Source organism: Toxorhynchites rutilus, chromosome 3 (genome assembly GCF_029784135.1).
Source record: "Toxorhynchites rutilus septentrionalis strain SRP chromosome 3, ASM2978413v1, whole genome shotgun sequence".
In the NCBI taxonomy this organism is placed as follows: domain Eukaryota; kingdom Metazoa; phylum Arthropoda; class Insecta; order Diptera; family Culicidae; genus Toxorhynchites; species Toxorhynchites rutilus.
In genome coordinates this window covers 169,913,542-169,938,993 of record NC_073746.1, presented here as the reverse complement: position 1 = coordinate 169,938,993, position 25,452 = coordinate 169,913,542, and the positions used below count along the sequence as shown (strand labels likewise).

The following is a 25,452-nucleotide window of genomic DNA, read 5'->3' as shown; positions in this document are numbered from 1 at the left end:
CACAGATTGTTGTCTTCAAATAGCCGTATAGTATGACCCGATGCGATAAGTACAGGGTTTTCCAATTCGGGCTTCCGAAAGTATACAGCCCTGCGTTGACAACCGTTTGACATAGCTGTCAACCAAATCGTCATATATGAATGTCTGCCATTTTACAATATGGATCGTTTTAGCATCGCACAACGTGTTAATTTTGTTTAATTATACTATAAAAATGATGAAAAACCGGCAAATGTTTATCGAGCATTACGGACGGATTTTGGTCGTCATGGACGGCCTACAGAGCACACAATCGCTAATGTAGTGCGTAAACTCGAACAAACTGGATCCGTAGCGGATATTGTGGAACCTGTGCATCATCGTAATGTGCGTTCAGCCGAAAATATTGCTGCTGTTGCTGCCAGTGTGGAGGATGACCCGAATGTTTCGATTCCACGGCGTGCTCAGCAATTGGGCTTGTCAAACACATCATTGTGGCGAATTTTGCATTTGGACTTGCACCTACATCCATATAAAGTCCAACTGGTACAAAAATTAGAGCGTGGTGATCATGGAATGCGTCGGGCATACGTCGATTGAGTGAACGAACAACAGTAGCAAAATGCTGAATTTTCGCATCAAATTATCTTCAGCGATGAGGCACATCTCGAGCTCGGTGGCTATGTGAACACCCAAAATTTCCGTATATGGGGCTCAGTGGTTGTTGTGGCACGTGGTTGTTGAGAGGCCATTGCATCCGCCAAAAGTCACTGTTTGGTGCGCATTGTGGTCTGGTGGAGTCATCGGACCGTATTTCTTTGAAAATGAGGACGGCGAGACGGTAACTGTGAATGGTGAGCAATATGGTCGCATGTTAACCGATTTTTTTTTGCCACAAATTGAAGATATGGATACGGATGACATGTGGTTTCAGCAGGACGGTGCCACGTGCCACACAACACGACCGAACATGGCCATATTGCGAACGAAATTTGAGGGACGCATAATTTCGCGTTTTGGTGATACCGATTGGCCGTCCAGATCATGTGATTTGAACCCGCTAAACTTTTTTTGTGGGGTTTTGCGAAAGACCGTGTCTATGCCAACTCTCCGCAAACTCTTGAACATTTGAAAGACAACATTCGTGAAGTTATGACCGAGATACCGCCCCATATGTGCCGAAAAGTCATCGAAAATTACCTGTTCCGGATCAAGGTGTGCGAGGAAGCCCTAGGTGAACATTTGAAAGATGTTGTATTTCACACATAATGGCATAAACCAAACTTTAATTTTAAATAAAAGTTTCATCGAAATTCGAATTCTAAGTGTGTTTTATTTCAATTTACTTTCGGAATTTAAAGTTGGAAAACCCTGTACAACACAAGATATGTTTAAGTGTTGCCATATATTGACAATATACGATATTTCTTTTTCCCCAACCCAATATCAACAACTGTTTGCAAATGAAACTAATAGTGGGTATAGACTAGTGATATATTCGGGCGAAGAAATATGATGAGATTTATAGAAATCGCATCAACCCTTTACACTAGCTCAAACTTATATAATGAATATATTCATATTTACGGTGAATTTATTCATCTGAAGTAGAGCTGCATCCAACTATAGTGATTCCTCACTAGTGGGGTGGTATTGCAGTGTTTTAAACTTAATTACAAGCCAATTTTAATTCTCGTCAATTGTTAAATTTTTATTATTCTCAACGCTAGGATTATATTATTTGAATCCTTTTCCTATTAAAATAGCCAAAAGTACAAATTAATGTGATTTATTCATGTAAAATGCACTCGAAACATAAATTTGATTGACTCCGTATGGCCTATATTGAGTTTTCCTCTTGCATTCAAGTTTTAAAAAAATGAAGTGTTCAGCACCCTAATAACTTTTTTTTACAATTGCGAACAGTCGATAAACTTCCATGAAGCTTCTCTAAAATCCAAGAATCTAATAAAGACATAAGATTCCAAATCTGATATAAGAAGAAATAGAAGAAAAAATAAAACATTTGAGTTCGTGACATGTTCTGTTCTTTCTTTCAAATGATGAATGTAATGCGAAAAATATTTTTTTGCAAATATGTTATTAGTTTCTGTATATCCATTTTGAACGCTATTTGTTGACACAATAAATTTTGTACCCTTTGACTAACTGGTATGCCTGATATGTGAACTTCCTATCTTCCTGGCTACTAATGCAGTCAAAGTTTGACACAACCAAAACCCGTGAACCTTCCCACCTTCTATCCTCCATCTCGGTGGTAATGGACTTCCATGTGGAACGAACAGACTTTAAGAATAAAACAAATATTACTATCTTCGCATTTGCTAATCTGATAGATCGGATTTCGCATTGGGTCTATTGGTGGAAACCTTTTTATATTATCCTTGTGAGTGTGGATGCCAAAAAAAAGTTGTATCTAAAAACATTGTTTCGGACTATATTTCTGGAGGAAAATACAAAAAGAAGAAAAGGTTAGCAAGAAACATGAAAAGAAGAAAGTATGAGAAAGACGAATATGAGGAAAACCACAAATCTAGAATATTCTCATTTTTAAAAGGTTTCACTTAGCTACTTTTGGATTTTAGCATTCAGTATTTGTTGTACAGGGTTTTCCAACTTTAAATTCCGAAAGTAAATTGAACTAAAACACACTTAGAATTCGAATTTCGATGAAACTTTTATTTCAAATTAAAGTTTGGTTTATGCCATTATGTGTGAAATACAACATCATTCAAATGTCAACCTAGGGCTTCCTCGCACACCTTGATCCGGAACAGGTAATTTTCGATGACTTTTCGGCACATATGGGGCGGTATCTCTGTCATAACTTCACGAATGTTGTCTTTCAAATGTTCAAGAGTTTGCGGAGAGTTGGCATAGACACGGTCTTTTGCATAACCCCACAAAAAAAAGTCTAGCGGGTTCAAATCGCATGATCTGGACGGCCAATTGGCATCACCGAAACTTGAAATTATGCGTCCCTCAAATTTTGTTCGCAATATGGCCATGTTCGGTCGTGTTGTGTGGCACGTGGCGCCGTCCTGCTGAAACCACATGTTACCCATATCCATATCTTCAATTTGTGGCAAAAACAATCGGTTAACATGCGGCCATAGCGCTCACCATTCACAGTTACCGTCTCGCCGTCCTCATTTTCAAAGAAATACGGCCCGATGACTCCACCAGACCATAATGCGCACCAAACAGTGACTTTTGGCGGATGCAATGGCCTCTCAACAATCACGTAACACATGAAGGATTTCCACTTTCATTTTCAAAAAAAACATAAATAGTGCAAAAATGATTTTTTTCAGTAAAATATTTCATTTATTGTTAACTAGCTGACCCGGCAAACTTCGTTCCGGCCAAAATTTGTTTTTGTTAATTTTCATGTCGATCGGTTCAGTAGTTTTCGAGTCCATAAGAATCAGATAGACAGACAGACAGAAATCCATTTTTTATACAGGGTGGGCCATTTAAAGTGGAAGGATTTGTCTTTGCAATAGCAAAGTAAAGAAGTGGAATTTTAAAAACATTTTTTAGAAATTCATTTATTTTGGTCCAAGGAGATTTGTTCTAACTACTTTTTGATTATGATATCTCGTAAATGACCGCCCCTGGCCTTGACCGCAAAGTGTGCCCTTTTTTCGGCATTTTCCATCACTTTGCCCAATGTTTCGGCCGATATGACAGCAATTTCTTGTCGGATATTGTCTTTCAGCGCAGCCAGGGTCCTTGGTTTACCAGTGTATACCTTGGATTTTAAATATCCCCATAAAAAAAGTCAGGAGGCGTCAAATCAGGTGATCTCGGTGGCCAGTCATAATCGCCGTTTTTCGATATTAATCTTCCGGGGAACATTTCGCGCAATAATTTGGTCGTGGCAGCCGCTGTATGACATGTAGCGCCGTCCTGTTGGAACCAGTAATTGTCCAATTCATTTTCACGAACAAATGGCAATCAAAAATCGGTTATCATTGTCCGATAACGCTCCCCATTCACGGTTACCGTTGCTCCATTTTCGTTTTCAAAGAAGTACGGGCCGATGACTTTATCGGCATAAATGCCACACCACACAGTAACTTTTTGGTCGTAAAGAGGTTGCGTTTCGATGAATTGAGGGTTTTCAGTAGCATAAAACCGACAATTTTGTTTATTCACTACTCCATTCAAGTTGAAATGCGCCTCATCAGACATTATGATTTTTTGCCAAAAGCCACGTTCATTTTTGGCCATTTCGATGGTCCATTTCGCAAAATCAAGTCGACGTGGTAAGTCAGATGGGTTAAGTTGTTGAGCCATTTGAATTTTATACGGAAACATTTTCAAATTAACACGAATTATGCGTCGGAGAGTGGTTCGAGCGATGCCTAACTCTTGCGAACGATGGCGACCTGATGTCGATGGAGTCTCTGCAACACTGGCTCGAATGGCATCAATATTCTCGATGAAACGTCTTGGTCGTTGTCTGGACAGATGACTGGCATTACCAACACTACCAGACGATATAAATTTGGCATATAATCGACGTATAGTGTTGTCTCCCAGCGATGTTTTAACTTTATTTTTATTTTTCCACGCACGTTTAGTTAACACAATTGAGAAGTTATTTTGAATGTACTGCTGAACAATTTCAGCTCGTTGTTTAGGTGTGTATTGTTCCATGGTTAAAATTGTACTGAAATGACGCTTCCAACGCGGTATGACATTTGTTAATCTGACATCTCTGTCAAAAGTTATGGGGTTGCCAGATGCTTCCACTTTAAATGGCCCACCCTGTATATAGATATTCACTAATAATTTGTTATGTAACTGTAAATGATATAAAAAATATTGAAAATTAATTTTAAATAAATTTCTTTACACATCTGATATTCTTTCACAAAGCAGTCATTTTGACTGCCTTTGGGCAATAAAGGTATATACTAAGTTTTGGTCTTTCTAGTGTTAAAATGTTCGTATGTATGTAAGCATATATCTCATTCTTTTTTCATCTTTTTTGGAATGGCATCCAAAAAAAGGTCCGAACGACCCCAGCGGGAATCGAACCAAGACCGGCTGGAATGCAAGGCTGTTATACACGACCACACTGTCTACATAGCTGATGATGCTGTTGCGTAAATGCGTGATGATATTACACCTCATTACAAAATGAAGTTGGATAAGTTGGAGATATGGGAACTCCCGTTAGGCTGACGCCATATGAGCCTTAATAAAAATATATATTTTGGATAAAAAAAAACTGAGCTGGAGAGCTGTTCCAAATGTTCAGTTCACTTGTATGAGCTGAACGGAGCTCTAATTTGCAATGTCAATTTCCCCAGGTACCTTGGTTTTGATATCTGTATTGGGGAACCCGCAAATCCGGCAACTCAAATAGCGCTTGACACATTACAGTTATTCAATTACTTATCTCAGGAAAAACTACATTTTAATAATTGTGATAGATGCGTAGAAATATTTCCTATGAATTGATGCAAACATTTTCCCGATCTGTTAAGAAATGTTCGAGTTATAAGCATTCGAAAAACGTATGTTCTGTGTTTAGGTTTTCATTTTACCCTAAAGTGACCAGATGGTCAGTGGTCTAACGCGGGACACAAAAAACAAAACGTTATGTATATACGTTATGTGAACATAAACCATAGTTTAGCGAGTCTCATTTATTTGTGAAACAATTTAGACTTTAACATTTGTTTTCTTTTAATTATTAATGTTTTTGATTTTTTTTTTTTGTTTTTAAATTTCTGTTCTGTTCTGTTATACTGTAAATCAATTCAAAACAGCATCAAAGCCATAAATGTTATTACTGTTTTTGTTTTCTTTTTCATAAAATAAAATGAACCTCTTAACACATGTTTTTGCAGTTCCTTCTAAGTATCGGCACTCAGTTGTGATTTTTCGGTGGTTTAGATTTTGTTTACGTCTGAAAATCACTCGCTCAGTCAGAACATCTACGCCTGGCAAGCACGATTCTAATTCTACAATTTTCTTCAAATTACCGAATGGAATGCTCGAAAATACCAATCAATTTTTCATCGATTTTAGTGTTAACGTATGCATTAAAAAAATGGACTGATTTCGGATGGCGATGAAAGATAATTTAATGGAACAAATTTTCCTTAAATCTTACGTTCATTAATCCTACAACAAAAATGATTCAAGGCTATTGATTCGCAGCAGCAGCACTGCCTAGCAACTTGATGATATTTCCGTGCTGCAAGTTTCACCCCACAGCGAAGAAGTTGGACATCCTGAGGCACTTTGTGTCCGCCAGATATAGCCTATCTGGTATTTACAACAATACCGCTCCTTAAGTCGGGAGATCGAAGCAACCGGCCAAACGGTGAAGGAATATCTGGCCAAAATGGATTTTTATGGCCGAACCTGGGATCAGTCCATTATGCCAAAAGATCACTGGAGGATGGATCGGCTAGAGATAAACATCGTCGTGAAGACCGCCAACCTTCCCAACATCCCCCAGCTGCAACCGATAGAAAATTTTTGGGCGAATGGCCAAAATGGAAAGAGAGACGACCACCAAAGCCCCGAAAATGTAAAAGAACACGCCGATAAACATCTTTTCATCGGCCATGGTTGACGTTCCGGCCAACTTCCGTAAAACCGCCCATCGCTTCATTTGCGATATTTCATCAAACAACCCAGCCTCTTCCTGTCGAGTGTACACTAGTTTTTCTGTAGTTTTTTAAGCCCTGGCCGAGGTAGGGGACCAAAATGATATTTTCGTCTGACTCACGTTGGTCCCTACGGATCAATAGTGGACTTTCATAAAAATCATTTTCCAATTTTGTTGCTGTCGCTTCTAGTTGGCACTCTCGAAACAAAAAGCTCACTGTCGGTGCGATGAAGCCCAACGTATTAATTTTTGGATGCATTGGAAGCGCTCTTGAACAGCCTGCCAAATAAAAGTTTTTTTTAGGTTCATCCATTTAAGGGGGTCTTCTAGTGTAGAGGCACGAATTTCGGGCGTTTTTTCGAGCTCAGTGAAAATAAAACACAGACTATTTTTACGATCCATTATATCATTATTTGTTCATCTATAATTTAACAAAAAAAAACAAAAATTGAACGGAGAAAAAATATTAATAACTTGCTGACCCGACGAACTTCGTCCCGCCCAAAATAGATTTTTTGATTTGAATACTTTCAAACATCCACGTTTTCTTACTAAGTGAACGTTAGTGAGTCCAATCACTGAACTCTTCATTGATTGATTACCGTTTGACCCTTTATGATTACAAAAATTCGTCCTTATAATATAAAATTATTTTCAGACACAATTCTCGTTCAAGATTCTTCAAGCATTTAGAAATAACATGTTTCTCCGTTGCATGGAATACATCAAACATGAGAATATTACAAAATAAAGACAGCTCAAATCGGACCATTTCTTCCTCGGGTTTAGGGCACACCAACACATTTGTCCTTCAATTTTTGTTAATATAGATAGAAGATATAGGAATGCGTTATTCCGTCTGAAAATCCTTTTCCACTTTCGAACAAAAATCAATTCAGATAGCGCCAATATCAAATGGACTAACAACGCTTAGCTAATTGTAGAACATATGGAAATTCGATTTTCCGAAATTTCCGATTTTTCTCTCAGCTATATTGATCTACGGGAAGAGACGAATACAACGAAATATAGATAACTCAAATTGAACTATTCCTTCCTCGGGTTTTGCGGTTACCAACACATTTGGCCTTCCATTTTTATTTATAGATATAAGATATGGAAATGCGTTATTTCGCCTGAAAATCCATTTCCACTTACGAACAAAGATCAATTCGCAAATATCGAATGGACTAACAACGCTTATTATGATGTAATTTTCGAACATGTGGGAATCCAATTTTCCGAATTTTCCAACCTTCCTTCAGGATTTTACGAAAATTTTCCGATTTTTCTCTCGACTATATTGATCTACGGGAAGAGACGAATACAACAAAATAAATAAGGCTAAAATCGGACCATCCGTTCTTCGGGTTTTCCGCTTACCAACAGATTTTGCCTTACATTTTTATTTATATAGACTAGAATAGTTCCAAGCTGATGAAGTGAAATTGTTCAAAAAAAAATTGTGCCATGGCATACACGATTCCAGCCCTTCTGGTTATCTAAAACATGAAACTGCTATCGCATGAATCTCGGACAAAACATATTTTTTGACAAAATGGCGGCCGTTTTAAAAACAAAATGCTGTTTAAAACTTTTTGTCTCACATTTCCCGATTTTCTAAAAATAGTAACTCTCAAAAATATTTTTTTTTGAGGCCCATGCGATAGAGAGATGCAAACAGATTGTATTCATATAAATTCGACATGAATCGGTAAAGTAGAACTTGAGATGAGATATCGTGTACGCCAGTTTAAAAAAAAAACATTTTCGAGAAAAACGCATTTGAAGTTCATTGTTATGGCCGTACCAGATTAGATACCGCATCACTAGGATGGCTCTAACTCGGTAAATAATGGGATTTTCGATAAGTCCTTTCTAGGGTATATTCTTGAATGTCTAAACTACAGAAATATGAAGGGAAAAAAATATGATTTTTTTCAAATTTCTAGACTAGAGTACTGCCTTAAGAAAATCAACATGATCAAATTGTAGTATTGAAATATTGATATCGCGGGACATTTTCGTTTCTTTTACCAAATGCGGGACATTTCGCGGGACGTAATCTTACGCGGGACATTTTATTGAAATGCGGGACTGTCCCGCGTAACGCGGACGTCTGGTCAGTTTATTTTAACACCCCTCCCCCCCCCCCCCCATATATTCCGGTTAGACGTAGTCCCACGTCAAAAGCCGAAACATTGATGGTAAAAATGTGTCTAATTTGTCTAGTTATCATCTCTAGATGACTAGTTGTACAATCTGTTAAAGTTCTTAAAATCTTTCAGGTGACATAAAAGTAACATAACTATGCTGATCGTTTCAATTCAGCAAAACATTAAATTTTCCCTAGGCAAGATTTCCACTCGTGCTCCAAAACATCGTATTTTCTTCGTTGCCCTTTCGGCTGGCTAGCCGATCCAATTGCACGAAGTCATCCTCCGCTTCGTGAACACTCATTCACCCATACCAAGCGAACAGACAGACACACACAAGCACACTTCAAACTGTGTTTGTAATTCTAGCCGGCATCCGAGTGGCAGTATCTAGTGGGAAGCGTTGCGATGGGTGGAAGAGGCAAGAACAACAGCGCAAGCAGGAGGCGAGGAAGTGGTTACCCGTTGCGTTCGAAATGTTGTGCCGTACCGCCACGTGCGAACGAAAAATTCTCACTCTTCTTACCGACGACGACGGTGACTGGCTCTGGCTGGGTTGTTGGCTGTTGTTGGCGGCTGGCATGTGTGCATTCATCATTAACACCCACCACCCACCGGTTTACGAGTCTCTCCCCGTTTCCCCCTCTTCCTCGTTTTCTGTGGATCTTTGTGCTGCGCTCGCCGCCGTGGTCGTGGTTCACTCGTTTCCATTATTTTTGGTCGGGCGAAGAGATATGGGTACTCGTTGGTACTTTGGGGCTTGGAACATTGGATGGTAGCTACTGCTGCTGTCGATGTGAAGATTGTATTACATGCTGCGTAGATATTGGTTCTTTTTTTTGTTGTTTTCTTCTCCTTTCCAGCCTATTCAGCCTATGCTCGGTTGGATAGAGTTAGCGAATAATGTTTTTTGGGGGAGACAAGAGTTCCGACCTCGTCAAGTGAAGTCTCGGTGGGCCATGGCTCGTGGCTGGAAGATGGAATGCGTGCGCTGTTGTGTTTATTGTTTGCTTTTTTCACTTCCTATTATGTATTATTTACTACTGTTTAGTTAAGAATGGTAATTGAAAAAAACCTTGTTCCTTGTTGTAAATAAAATGATTCCGATTTTCTATACCGATAACGGTATTAGTACGGTAGATATATATTTTAACATCTGAACACTCACCACTGTATTAAATCCTATTGAGGAAACATACTTCGAAGAGGACAGAAATTTCCAATCTGGAAAAAAACGACCAAAGTGAGAATTAGGAACAAACCATCAAGTTAGATTATAGCAATGATGTCAATGATGAAACGCAATTCCAAGAATGTTCTAGTGGCGAAATAATTCTCGAGCGACAAACCAAACAACTTAACTCGAATTGAATAGCGATGAACTTGATCGAACAAAACAAGACTCGCCACACAACGTTGAATAACATTCGCCAAAATAACAAACTTGAATTAATTAACACCTCCAATCATTTCTCCGTCCGGTTACGATTTCAGCCGGAGCACAACGTTCGAAAAAGCACCCGAGAGTTCAACGTTCCGGTTAATGTATGCGCAATTCGCACACACCAAATTAACGTGCTCAAAATTTGGAACTATCGCTTTTCGGCAACAGAAGCAGCACCAACCACACCCGGTCAACGACCCCGCGTTCCGATGTTTTCGCGTAATTTTCCACAGTTGTAACCGGCTCCATCATGTCAATGGCCCGGATAGTTCCCAAACCATGACCAGCCGAAAAACAAGCGCACATACCTGCGAGTTGATGCCAAATTTCTCCTTTCGCAGTAATGAGGAGAAGAAGGAGGTATAAAAAACCTCGACCACTCCATATACCTTCCCACCGATCTTCCCCATTTGGATGGTGTACTCAAACGGCTCGAAATAGTTTCAACGCATGCGAGTCAAGTGGCTTAACCGCTGAGTTCGCGAACTGACCAATCTTAACTCAAATCAATTTGATTGAGGAAAAGAATACCATTCAAAAAAAACTCAGCAAATCACCGACACGAACACAGCCACATAAACCATAGGCACTGAAGCGAAGCAGCAAACCCAACATCAACATCAACAACAACAATAACAAATTTGGTATGCTTTACGCAGAAAGGCCGCCACCGAATGCAGGCGAAGAATGGTCAACATAAAAAAGCATTAGGTAGGCCTGCTGTCCGTCCATATCTGGGGTCCGGCGTTTGGACGGTTGAACTCAAACGGTGGAGTGAAAATTGATTCGCAGGTTCAGCTTTGACTTCGTTTTTCTTCATTTGCATAACTTGTTTTCTCAAGTAGGCACACATATCATTATGGAAACTTTCCAGTTTATTTATACAAATGCTTTATCGAAGCCAAAAATATATGCATCATTATTCATTTATGGGTTATTTGGCATTTGCCACTTTGTTTGACATGGTCAAAATAGACGGTTGGTTATTTTTAGAAAAATAGACAGAACATCCTCAAATGTCCCATGCATTGATTTAAAAAAAAAATATTATTTCTTCACAATGAATTGGGTAGCACCTCGTAGTTGATCTTCGAGATTAATCTTGAACAGCGAAAATAAAACACACCAAGTAGCGCTTGGGATTAGTGAATCACTCCCTTCCAGTCATCAGTTAATTTGGGAAGAATATGATTATGATCAAATTCCTGTATGACACGGTGTCAAAAATGCTTGTTGCTAAAATCGAGCGGGTAGTGTAGTCGAAATATTTGTTTTCTTTAGTTACATTCACAGAATACTTCCGCTAGACTGCATTAGTAGTCACGATTGTTGCCCTATGTGGTGACCACTGATCTCCCGTCATTTTGATTTCAAAAACATTTGCACGCGCTGTATCATGTATATTAGGGTGCCAATCAATGTCCTAACTGGCAGCTGATAGTGTTGTATCCATATCAGGTACTAGAATTATTGATTTGCAAAGACCGCTGCAAATTTCCTTAAATAATTTATCTACATGGGCTGTGAAGCTAGGTATTGAATTCTCAACTGAGAAAACAGAAATGGTTGTATTTTCTATGAAGCACCAACCTCCCGAACTTCTGCTTCAATTGTTCAACAAAACCATCGTTCAATCCACAAGCTTCAAATATCTTGGAGTTTGGTTTGATGCTAAATGTACATGGGGAAAACATATTGCGTATCTGAATAAAAAATGTCAACAGAGAACAAATTTTCTCCGGACAGTTACTGGAACATGGTGGGATGCTCAACCAGAAGACCTAATACGGCTGTACAAAACTACAATACTGTCAGTCATGGAATATGGTTCGTTTTGTTTCCTTTCGGCTGCTAAAACCCACATCATTAAACTGGAGAGGATACAGTATCGTTGCTTGCGTTTAGCCTTAGGGTGCATGCAATCAACACACAACATGAGCCTTGAAGTCTTGGCAGGTGTTTTACCATTGCAGGTTCGGTTTTGGGAACTGTCCTATCGCTTCTTAATCCGAAGCGAAATCATGAACCCATTAGTAATTGAGAATTGTAAGAAGCTTCTCGAGTTGAACCAACGGTCGAGATCCATGGATCTGTACTCTCATTACATTTCTCAAGAAATAAAACCTTCAGCAGTCAATAATGTTAGCTTTCCGAACTTTTGCAGATCTTCCGTTGACTTCGATCTTTCTATGAAGGACGAAACTCGAGACATTTGAGATCATCTTCGATCATCGTTAATTCCTAAAATTTTCGCTTCAAAATATAATAATATCAATTCTTCATAAATGTTTTTCACTGATGGTTCAAGAATCACGGAAAAACGACCGCAAAAAAAATTTTGTTGACAATTTTTTTCCGTTATCTCGGAAATTTCGTAAATCTCGACGAGTAATGCAAATTTAAGACATTTGGCACCAACAATTTTTTTTGGAAACCCCGATTTTCGGTAATTGTTTTGGAAACCCCGATTTTAGGTGATCTTTCGTTTTTCAAAAAAAAAACTCAAATTCTACGTCTGTAACACTAATAAATGAAGTTCGAATGAGCTAATAGTTTACAAAGGGTATATTATCGTGCAAATCAACATTTCACAACAAGTTCCGAAAGAAAAATTATTGGTAACCAAAACTATACGTTTCGTTTCGTATTCCAAAAAAAATAAGTCCCAGAGTGTCGATTTAAAAAAAATAATTTCGTAATGACACTAGATCTCGTCGTTTCATGCAATTTTAAGACATTTGGCATCAAAAAATCTTTCAAAAACCCCGATTTCCTTCCCCCTTGGATGATTTTTTGATTTTCAAAAAACTCAAACTTTGACCGCTTTGCGCCACTCTTTGTTAACCCTTTCACTACGGCAGTGTGCTCCGCCGAAGTGCTACCCCTGTACGGAGCACTGCGCCGAAAAGTATGCACATCGCGCTGGTGTGATCGAAGAGCAGTATGAATGTCATGTCGTCTAAAGACGACGCTCGTAACGAAAGGGTTAAGTCCGATTGAGCTAATATTTGGCATAGGATTGTAACAGTTGCCACTACTGTTTTTATCATGTGATATTTTTGGATTATTTATTTATATATATATATATATATATATATATATATATATATATATATATATATATATATATATATATATATATAAATAGTTATTTATTTAATTATTTATTTATTTATTGGTTAGGATTAGGTTAGTAATTATTCAAATAGCAAATATTCAAACAGATTTTGAAATATTCAAAAACTCACAATGAAACATTTACAGTGTACCTCCACTAAGTCACAAACGAAAGTAAACTAAAAGATAGAGCTTAGATTTCCCATCCCACCTCCCTCGAGCAGGGCGAAAGCTCAATCGCCAAAGTTGTTCGACCAATGAGTGTCTGTTCGCGCTGCGCTTACTTTCGTGGCCTTGAGTTTGGGGAGGGGAATGAGAAGGTCCTATTCAAGGACGGTTAGTTGGAGCAAGATGCACACAAGGGGGTTCTTTGGGGAAATTGTCTTCGGCTGAGCCTGAGCTCTGAATCGCGAGATACCCTGCGGTTTATCTGAGGACTACAACGTTCTTCACCCTTTTGCCAAGAACTGTTCGACATCGCGGAACCATTGTGTGTTTTGTTCGCGATCGCTATTTGTAAGTTTTCTATATAACGTGGTGCTTTGTGATTATAATTTGAATGGTTTTCAGTGTGAGCATTGTTCCTAGCATCCTAAAGAACCGCTTATTTATTAGAGCGAGAAATAAAGCGACAGGTAGTTATTATGATGTGAGACTTATTGGCTAAATATAATTACGGTAATTTGCAAACTTTGCCAAAATAGAAAAATTCCTCTTGGCGAGACCCGACAAGCAAACACGTCGAAGAAAAGGCTGCGCCGTCACCATCGCACCTTCGAAGTAACCGCTGGACAGAACCAACCGGCGGAAATCCGCATCCAGAAAACTACAAGGAGTGGGTGAGGAAACTTGTGTCCTCACCGCACTCCCCAGGTATCCTGTTTTGTCCATGTACACATGTGATGTTCCTTTAGATTTAGGCAAAAGTAAATGTAACAATAAAATGTATCAATGTAAACCGTAGCCCGCCAATATAATGTTCGTTAGGAGTGAAAATCGTCAATACATGTGATCCTGTAATTATTCAGTTTATTTTCATTAAGGTTTTTACGTTATCCGTGTTACGAATTTAATGTTTGGAGTGTTTTTGGTTGTCAGTCTTTGGTTCCCAAATGGTCAGTCTGGTGATTTGTTTGGAAAACGTTGCCTGTGATGAGAAAACCCTGTAGAGGTTTTCCGTCGTTTTCAGAGTAATTCTCAGGTGTTTGGCGATTTTCTTGGAGCTTCCTGCCAGTGTCTTCTGTCAGCCTTCGCTGACTGGAATTCATACAGCTCGATCGTCCCCCGATCCTTATAAAAGGACACAAATTAGGCCTGCGTGTCAGGCCTCTAGCTGGGCAACGAACGCGGTGATTGGTCCTCGGAAGAGGTGGCGCTTAAGCCAATCGCTTGAGAAAGGTCGGGTGGGAAAGCTAACTTCTTGGCCTTCTTCGAGCTGGCCGTAGGTTCCGGGTTGTCTTTGTAAACCCGGTCCGCTACAGGGTGTTTTTTCGCGGCTGTGAACATTTTTTATGATGTAACTTTTTGAAATTAGAGAGAGACCATTTTCATTGGCACCCTAATGTATATATTAAAAGCAAAGTAAAAGCAGAACCAAATTCTCCACGATTGATTTTGTATGTTTTGTATGAAGCTATCATGTCTTCTGGGTGGACACCCCACCATGTTCCATCCCTGTCCGGAGAAATGTTTTTCTCTGTTGACATTTTTCATTTAGACACGCAATATTATTTATTTATTCATTTATTTATTTATTTATTTCCATCTAGCTTGACGCCCTAATGAAATGTATCATGATGAGGAAAAACCCTTTCGAGTTAACGTACTCATGAGGGCATAAAAACCTCATATCTTTTCGTGTTTGAAATAATATACATAACAATAAATTTACAATAAACGGTTAAGTTGAATTAGAACATGCATAAAAGCATATTGCACCTCAAGTGATCAAAAAATAAAATCAAAATATAAACAAAATAAAAATTCTTAGAACTAAGTCAATGTTGGCTTGAAACGTTTTTCACAAAATCATGTTACCGGTAGAGTTAATATCTTCTGCTCAACAGTCTGCGCTGAAATATTGCCGTTGAAGTATTGAAGTCGAAATGCTCATAAACTTCCATAACCTGCATTACGTGCATCAAGTAGTAGGAAGTCTCTTCGCCTTAGAACTCTCTCAGGTGCGTGAACGTTAAGTTGCGACAATATTTCCGCTGCATCGGTTTCACCCAACAAAATTTTTGCAACAAATACAGCTTGAGCGACAAATCTCCTACGTTCCAGTGTATCAAGTCCAAGCAGCCTGCATCGATGTTCATACGGTGGTAAATTCACGGGATCTCGTCAAGGAAGGTTGCGTAGAGCATATCTCACGAACTTTCTTTGTGTTGACTCGAATCTATTTATCCAGGTGCTATGATATGGGCACCACACGATAGAATTTGAATCTAGAATCGAGCGTACAAGTGCACAATAGAGTGATCGAAGGCAATGAGGATCGCGGAATTCATTGGCTATTTTAAAAATGAAACCTAATTGTCTATTGGCTTTTGTGATGATTCCATCGTAATGAACTTGAGTCCTGAATCGAGGATAACTCCCAGGTCACGTACATGATTAACGCGTACAAGAGGTTGGCCGGAGATGTTATAGTCGTAGGTAATCGGATTCAATTTCCGATGAAACGATATTACATTGCATTTCGAACTGTTAATAGTTAATAAGTTTTAGGAGCACCATTCTTCAAAAGTATCAATCCATTGTTGCAAGAGAAGGCAATCTTCAATACTGTTTACTATTATGTATATCTTGACATCGTCTGCGTAGAAAAGACGGCATCATGGCGGTAATGATTCCGATAATTCATTCATAAAAATTGAGAAAAGGAGTGGGCCTAATTGAGAAAATTGAGTTGTGGAACGCCGAATTTGTTGGAAAAATATTCTGACGATTTCGACCAATTTTAACACATAGTCTGCGATTTGTAAGGTATGATTCAAACCACCTGATCAGATCACTAGAGATTCCGAGTTTAACAGTGCTTTCCTCATGTGCATTTATCTGTCTCTGTTTATCTGTAGAAAATACAATAGCTCAATAAGCTCATTTTGATCAATCTTGTAGGGAAGATTGCAGCATTCTTTGTGAATAAATCGTTTTATCACCTTATACGGATACAACATCACCACCTAGAAAATGTGAGATCATGAAACCCAATGCTGCGAATTGGAACCTCTCGAATTCACTTATTATTTTCTGCCGAAAGTGTTACTTCACTTCATTTTTGTAACATTTTCCCCCTCTTTGTCTCGAAATACAACCGGCACAAGACATGACCATCACAACAGCAAAACGTGCCGACCGCGATGAGTGAGAGAAAAAAAATCCGCCTTCCCGATTCGCCATAAGAAAGCCTATCTCAAACACGCTGACTTTGGGTAACCTTCAAACTTAGCAAATCAGCAAAGCGCAAACCAAACGCAAACAGGAATACGCCGTGTGGAATTGAACACACATGGAACGGGGTGGGAAAAAGGGGTGAGAATGGAGAGGGGGAGGGGATCACACGAGGCAAATGCACAAGAAAAAGGCAAACAAAAATATTTACTGCTTCCTTCTCTGCGTATACCACAACCACACACAACATTATTAATTGTGTGCTGCCCAATTTTTTTATCATTTCATTTTTTTTCATCCGTTGGCGTTTGATGCTCTCTGACGTTGATCGTTTTCGCCACTAGTCTTGTGCTCGCTATTTTTGGGCAGTGACCATGCGAACGGTGTGTATGATTTTACTCGTGTCTTGGTTTGTTTTTTTTTCTAGCAGTACTTTTGCTTTCCTTCCGATGAACCTCGAAAACTTTAGAGTTGAGGCAGCTTAACAGATCGTTTTCAAATGCAATGTGAAGCAGGTTTTCAAAAGATGGAATATGAAAATACCAAAAACTGCGTATAATGTTGAACAGCGATCATGTAATCATCTCTCGTTAATGGGTTTTAAATAAAATTCTCCCCTCATCACACATAACACTTCCATGGGGGGTAATGTGATAACACCAACTCCGTTACTCTCGAAACCTTGAAACACCTTTCAAAATTCATACTATCGCGCGAAAATTGCCCCACAGAAAAGGACTGTCGGAGATTGTGCTTTTTGCACATTACCTGGATTTTACCGGTATGGCATTACAGCTCGACGACATTCACTCGTAGAGACCCTTGCACTACGGTAATATTTCGGTAGCAACCATCCCAATGTGACGCACATTTGCTCAACGGGAAAAAATGAAAGTAGTTTTATTTTATTGCACCGGTCTGCAGCCTCCAAAAAATGGAACCATCGGGGCAATAATCTGGACTGCACGCCGCTCATATATTACACAATTATTAGTGGTTTGTATTTTCAATATCTCAACGGTCGCTTATCAATTGGGAATGATTAATGAACAGCCATGAAAATACGACATCAGTGCAGGAAACTTTAAAAACTATGATTTGATACTCAAAATAATCGATAACAGAATGACACAGTATAATTCTCCTATCAATTTCATAGCCCATCCCACAACCAATAGTTTGAAAGCGCCAGCCGGAATGAGCTCATCGCAAAGGCTGAGCTCGTGATTCCCTCGGAAACTTCCAGTTCACATGCGTCCCCATAGAAAGCATTAGATACAACGTGCAGTATAACCCCACCCCACGAAGCCTGGCATGACACATTCGTAACGCCGCGACGCTTCAGTCTCGGGGCCTCGTGTGCATACCGTTTTCTCGGAGGAGGAGGAGTCAAACCCGCCAGTTGCAACGCAAACGCATTAATGCACTTTTTTTGCATTCTAACAACAACGTCAACTCCACACAGCCGAGGGGATTTCAATGCATGCACCGTTTACAAACTGCAATCATAATGAAATCATGGAATTGAATCAAAGTTGAAAAAAAAAAGCCAAATTCGTTGCCGTTGACACAAACACCATTGAGATAGGCCTCGATCGGAAATTCGCAAAAACAGCATCCAAGCATCGAGATGCAGCAGCAGCACTCGGCAGGAGATGAAACGGACTTTGCTCTCATTTTTCCGCAGAGAGATAGGTCACGGCAAGAAGCGGCGCCGCAGCGATTTGGCATAGGCCAGGCACGAGGCAGCCATAAACACTCGGGCCAGAGATAGAAGCGCCGAACGGATGATGAAAATAATGTGTATAATACAACATAATATTACACGCCGCTCAAGATTCGCTCCCCGAGCTGACACAGTCGGGGTTCAGGGAGAAACATTTTTGGCAATGTGACGGTGCGTTTGTATTTGTGGGCAGTGCGCAAAAGTGGGGACCGTCCATAGCTAATGCTCTATTGTTTAGACGACGACAAAGTATTGGCTGTGAAGAATCCACATCCACAAAATTCATCGGTCAAGTTGTTTAACAGTCAATTTGTGTATAACAAAGCCAGATATTTCATAGGTTAAGATGTTCATTCAAGACGCGATAAATTGCTAATTGGAGATAAGCTTTTCCATTTTCCAATGATTATGAATATATCATCCAATCTTCATTCACCTCAACGCATGTGTGTGATAGAATATTTGGTGATTGTAACCTTTTCTTCATTATTATATACGACTTCTAATTGCCCATAATTGATTTTTTGTTGACGTAGGACTGCGTCTTACATTAAGGGTGCCAAATCAGAAAACAGGTCACGTTTTTATGAAATAAAGTTAACGTTAATAACTATTATAAATATTATATTTACAATCCCAAAGCCTGTATATGGTTTAAATTGATGAAAATTGGCATTCCCATTTCCCCATACATTTGTTCTAACCATGTGTGTGCTTTCCCGAACAGAGCTGCAAAACGGGCAACTTATACAGCCTCTAGAATAGAAACAACGAAGGGGGATAGCCGAAAGAGAATATTTGCGATGTAAACTCCACCCTTGCATAGTAAGTAAGCTGTCGCTAGCGTATAAGTACTGCATCTCCTCTGAGCAGAATTCTCAGAATCTTCCTGTGCCCGAAACAACAAAGGTCACATATTTGGCTCGTTTTGTGTTTTATGTTTACCCTCGAGCTGTGCACGCTAGCGAATATTTCACTTGAAGTGCATCTGGTATTGCAATTAACACAACCATCCGAGCCATGGCAAAGCAGGCGAAAAAAGAGAAGAGTGCAAATGATTATTGGTCGCTTCTAGCCACCTGTGTTTAGCTTTGTATGTGTTGCTGTGTTTTCGTTGCGCGAAACTTAGAACTTGTTCAATTCCGGTACATGTGAATAGCACACCTTCGATACTTTTAATTGCCATTCGTATTTGCCCTCGTGCGCATCGGCTCTGTTCTGATGCAACGAGCTCCTAGCTTTGTTGACGGTTTTGACCGAGAGTCGAGAAACGATTTTTCATAAATGGTCATTCTTGCGATGTGTGCAACTGTTGGTTGACGACTCTTTTAGAGTCCAGAGGACGATAACAACAGGGAAAATGATAGTATTGGGTTGCCCGAAAAGTAAGAGCCAGTTTTCCTATACAAATAAAATACCAATTTTTGTACATAGAATGAACCCATGAAAATGAAAACCCTTTAAAACTTAAACTCTCAAGTTTTGAAGAAAATTACGAATACATTTTCATCTTGATGTGTGTATGCGTATGTGTTTAGATTTTGCCAACTAATTCAATCGCAAATCCAATTAGCTTTATAAATCAGCTTCCATTTGATTCCTATAACATTACTGTAGGACCTTTTAATACTGAGATATTGTTGTTTGAATGAGTGATTTTTAGTGATGAAACGGATATCCGGTAACTATCCGGTATCCAACATATCCGTCCAGATACCGGATTTCAGAAAAAAATATATAATTTTTCATTAGCACAAGATAAATAATTTTTTTTCAAAATTAAATTAATTTTAACTCAAAAAATTAATCCATTAACACTATTACTTTTATTATAAATTTTTTAACCAACCGATTACGCTTTGCTAGGCTAGCTTCAGAGCACTGCTTTTCTTTGTAAATACTACTGTAAGGAGCTGAAAGGTAAACCCTAGCAAACCTTGCCAATGGGGGTACTGCTTAGAGTTTAATGACGGCCAAACGAAATGTTTTCGCATAACAGTCGATTTCGTTAGCAATGGGATTTTTTTTTCCTGAACGCGACGATGACTATCATTTGCATTTGCCACTTTGTTGAAACTGTCACAAAAGAAGTCGTAAGCCTCGCGTATCAGATTTTATTTTAGTTTAATTTGATTTGTGACGAAGTAAGTGTTCTCTCTTAGATTATCAATCCCGAAGACAGTTCCATGTTTTTTAATCTTGAATGGAAATAATTAATTGATGTTCATTGCTAATTTGAACTCATAGTAAATTGTAATAGAAAATCTTCGACAGAAAATAAGGATTAATATTCCTTGCTGAAAACTTGATACTCTATTAAGGCATATTCAGTCTATATGGAAAATTTGATCATAGATAACTATTTTTATGTAAATATGTGTGTTTGCTACTCCCTAAAATGTAGTCTTTTATTAGCTTCATGTACACAAGCAATATCTCCCAGTTCGTATTCGCAAATAAAGAGCCGAATATCCGGTATCCAGTATCCAGCCGAACTACGTTTCATCCCTAGTAATTTCCCCTTCAACTTCGATGATTAACCTTCCTATACTCGCGCATAGGTCTGACAGACCGATGATGAATGAGGTGGCTGAATTAAAAGGCTATTAAAACTGGATGAAGTTAAAAGAAAAATATTTTCTGGAGTTTTTTCATTCAATTATATCTTTTTCTTCGAATAAATACTAATAACGCCTAAAAACACACAATAGCAATATTACAGAGACGCGCACAGTCTGTGAGTACACCAGTTACGATTTTTCGCGAAAGAAATCAATTTTTCATTTCTTCCCGATATTTGTAATTTGGCATCAATTCATACAATCCGGAGGGTCATGGCATGGTTTAATGAATAGGGACTTCAGATTCTGGACTGGTCAGCTTGTTTACCAGATCAAAACCCTATCCAGAACTTATGAGGAGTGATCGTGCGAATAGTATATGCAGCATACAAGCAGTATGAGTGATTTGAAGAGATACACACTACAACATGGCACAGCTTGGTCGAAACCACCCCGAATTGGTTATTTGAACTGATCGAGAACTAAAGATGACCTAACAATTAGAAACTTATTGTAACTCATGTCAAATTTACGTTAATTTTGTAAAGAAGTGAGAGTTCTTTCATCTGGTTCTATAGTTTTGAAACACTGGAATTTTATTATTGTTTTTTGTATTACGTGCTTGGACACAACAATAAAGTTCAAATGGTCAGTCTTATAGATGAAAATAGTTATTATATCCTACACTATATACATCAATTCAACCGACTTCTTACATATCTCTGAAAACTCAGAAAAATGGAGTGGTTCTATAGTTATGAAACGCAGTGTATATTTATAAATTCATTAAAAATGACGGTACATCCCAAGAGGGATTAGAGAACTTTCTCACAATATTCCGAAAGTGCACTTGGTGAAATCCTACAAGCTTGGCTCCACCTGTTTCACCAGAAAGTTGCATTGCGCAACTGCAAGGATGCACTTTTATGGGCAGTAAAACAAAAGATTTGTGCCGGCAGGTAGGAAACATTCCGAAGGAAAAATCGATTTATGAGGGAAGAGCGGAAATAAATAGCGGAATCTCTTCTTTCAGGATGAAGTTCAATCTGGATCAGAACCCATTGTTAACGAATTTCCGAAAATTAGAATAATAATGACAACCGTAGTGATATTAAAAACCATGTTGAATTTGTAGTTTGAATGTTCAATAAGTCAGCCTTTGATTGCCTGTTTCTACGCACTGTCGGTCTACTGACATTCTCGATTCGGTCCTGATTTGGTTCACCCGGGAATGCTTCGTATTCAACATACTATCCTTTGTGTACGGTGTTTTCCGGTAGCTCCGAAACGGTCTGTGTTAAAATTAACTAAAAAGAAGCGAAGTTTTACAGATTGTGATTAGAAAAGAATAGTTTAGAACAACTTATTTTCTGTTGTTTGTGAAAGAGTTCATACAAAATTGTTTCTATGAATCAAGAAATATTTGAGATTGATAAATTTTTGTTTTCTTTCATGGACGAATCATTCATCTCAATAATCTATTGGAGTTGATAGCTTCTACTAATGTAATCTTTTCTGCTAGGAATTTTGTAACTAGAGATAGACTAAGTTGTCTGTGAATCAAATTCGTATACAACTTGCCAAAAGTTTTTCTGTTTATGGTTCTGATGGGTGCCTTACTTCATCTTTCTCAGATATGATAGTTAATTTTTATGTAGTTGTTGTGGATGTTTGATGTAAACCAAGATTTAGTACCTAGTACTAGTACTAGTTAGTACTAGTAATTCTCGAAAAATATATTTATCTAGAACTGAATTCATTGAAAGGGGAATTCGATCTGGTTTCATCGTGCTATTTCTATCTTGGGGGAGGACATAGGATATATATTTTCAGAAGGTATGTTGAAAACCGCATTCTTCATCGCTTGTATTTCTTCAAAATATAATGTTCTATCTATATTCTTATTTGTTTCCGGAACTAGAACTAAACAATGTGTATTTAATGTTGCCAGAAGTCTCAAAATCCGTTAGGACACAACCGAGAGAAATTTGAGATTTCCTATTAAACTATTTCTAAAAAAAAATTTTGCTTCTGGTTTCTGAGAAAAAAACAAATTCCCATGTTCAGTTTCACGAAAACATATTTCCCGATTTCCTGCTTTATATACATCTCGTTTCTAAACATCATGTGTGAATTTTTGAAAATTTGAATTTTGAATACATTTTTATTTCAATAAGATATTATGCACTTGAACCAGCGCATCGAAACACTTCTCAACCTCGATCTTTGGGAGTGTCTTTCTCATCTCTTTCAGCGATGCGCTTTGATTGTCATTTATTATATTACAGAGCCATGTCTGGCGAATATGGAAGCTCAGGCATGGTTACATAATTGGTTTTGGCGAAAGAATCACACACAAGCGTGAGCTGATGCATTATCTTGGATTAAAAGCCATGAATCATTTCCCCAAAACATTCGAAAAAAAATCAATGACATGAGCCAATCGATATGATTCAAATGTGTGATTCACAAAATAAGTCTACACTTTAAGCCTGCCTAAGAGAAAGTGAACAAGGAATATCACTGAAAATATTACCATACTTTAGATGTACGTATACCAAAGTATTAAAAAAAATAACAATCTACAATTTCGATCAAGAGAGACATCAACATTTAACATCTAATGAGTCGATCTGTTAACCTGTTGCTTGAAAGAAAAATCAGTATTCCTCATTAATATTCGCTCTTGATACATAGGTATAATTGAAGACATATTTTTCAGAAAAAAAACGTCAAATTATTTGAGCTATAAATTGTATTGCAAAAATCTGCTACAAAAAACATTGGTACGTAGATATGAGATGAGTTTATCCAAAGAATAAAAATTAAGAAATCGCTACCTCATTCCTGGTGGGACCCTATCATGTCCCTAGATGGCGCTGCTACGGCGCACTCTAATTTCCCTCCGACATTTTGTGTGCGTGTGTTGCCGCAAATATCGATTTGCTCTTCTTCCTGGCAGGCCTTGCTCTCTTCTTCTTGGTCAAACGATATTCAAGGTTAACCGAGAGGTAACCTCCAACCCCCCCCCCCTTTTTTTTTCCTTCCTCATCGTCACTGTCGGCGGCAGTAACAGAATAAAAATGGAAGCACTTTTTCGAGCACGAAATTTTTGCGAAGGTCAAAAAATGGCGTTCTTGTTCTTGAACTACATTGGGTTTTTTTCGCAGCGCGTTTAGCATTGACATACTATTTTAAATGCGAGTGACAAATTTCAGCAAGCTAACTACGAACACTTACCCTCGATTTGAATGTGAGTAACACACTCACTTTCAGCCAGTCAGCAATAGATGTTTGCGAAAAGTTATTTTCAATGTTTCCCCCACTCACTCGCGACTGGTTTCACCTTATCTTGTGGGAATCAATTTACAAAATATCAACGGAAACAGTCGCGCACACACAGACACACTCGAACACTAACTATACCTTACACTTGCCTTTATGACGACAGGCAAGCAAATAAATCACCCAACTAAGCGGTTTCCTCATGTGTCAGAAAAACACATCACTATATTAATTATTGACCTAGGCTTTTCTTATAAATTTTAGATTGCCGAGTTGGCCGGGTCCCGTCGTGCCAATCCGCCCTCTCTCTCTCGCTCTGGTACCAAAAATCACTTTTTTTTCGTGCACGCACTCGGCCTCTCGTCAAACTGACTGCGTAGTGCAGCCTTCACGAACCGATATCCTATTATTGATTTGTGTTCCAAACTTGATTTCGTTCCTATTTAATCTTCTACAACCAATTAAAATCTCCTCCACTTCAGTTCCAGATTCTACTGAAAAGCCTTTCGGACCCAACGGATCTTCTCGCAGAGATAAACTTTCTCGAATCCTTGCACTGCACCAACTGAACCTGCAATTGCAACTCCAAACTTGTGCTACCAAACTTTCATCAAAAAGTGCTCCTCGCAGATGCGGCTGCTGCTGCGACTGACTTCCATCCAAAACTATAAACCGTATACTCGGGACTCGGCAGGGCTTGTGTACAGAAAATGATAAATTTCCGCGCAACCGAATCCGCACAGCCCAACACACCGCCAGCAGCCACTCACTGCCATGCCCTTTCACACAGCAGCTCTCGGCAGCCCGATGTTTGCTTGCACTCAGGGACCCAAAAGATCACTGCGGCGGTGGGCAGGCTGGAGAATGGGTAGCAGCTGTCATGGGGCGGCGGCGGGGGACCTTCAGTTGGACGTAACATGCTCACACACCACGAAACCGAAAAAGACTTCGAAGACGAACGATAGCGACTACGACCACGGGGTTAACATACACTCCGCGCGCCGTACACAAAAACGTCCACAAAATAAAAGTATCAGCCCTGTAAGAGCGATCATCAGTGGTGGAAAACCAGAGGGTGCAACGGTGGCAATGGGTGGTGGTCCAAAGGGGTGGACGCGCGCTTCGGTGTT

General features: G+C 38.9%; 1 protein-coding gene across 3 annotated transcripts in view; it reads right to left on the bottom strand.

The window, feature by feature from the left end:
* Positions 1-25,078, bottom strand: part of LOC129778186 (Krueppel homolog 1) — a 70,229-nt gene extending 45,151 nt beyond the window's left edge. Inside the window, exons 1-2 of one of the 3 annotated variants that reach the window (XM_055784930.1) lie at positions 24,278-25,078; positions 9,962-10,017 (exon numbers count right to left, since the gene is read on the bottom strand). The gene's annotated coding sequence lies outside the window, so the exon portion shown is untranslated. The remainder of the gene's footprint in view (positions 1-9,961; positions 10,018-24,277) is intronic. The other 2 variants (XM_055784932.1, XM_055784931.1) reach the window with 2 other exon arrangements.
* Positions 25,079-25,452: the final 374 nt, after the last annotated feature.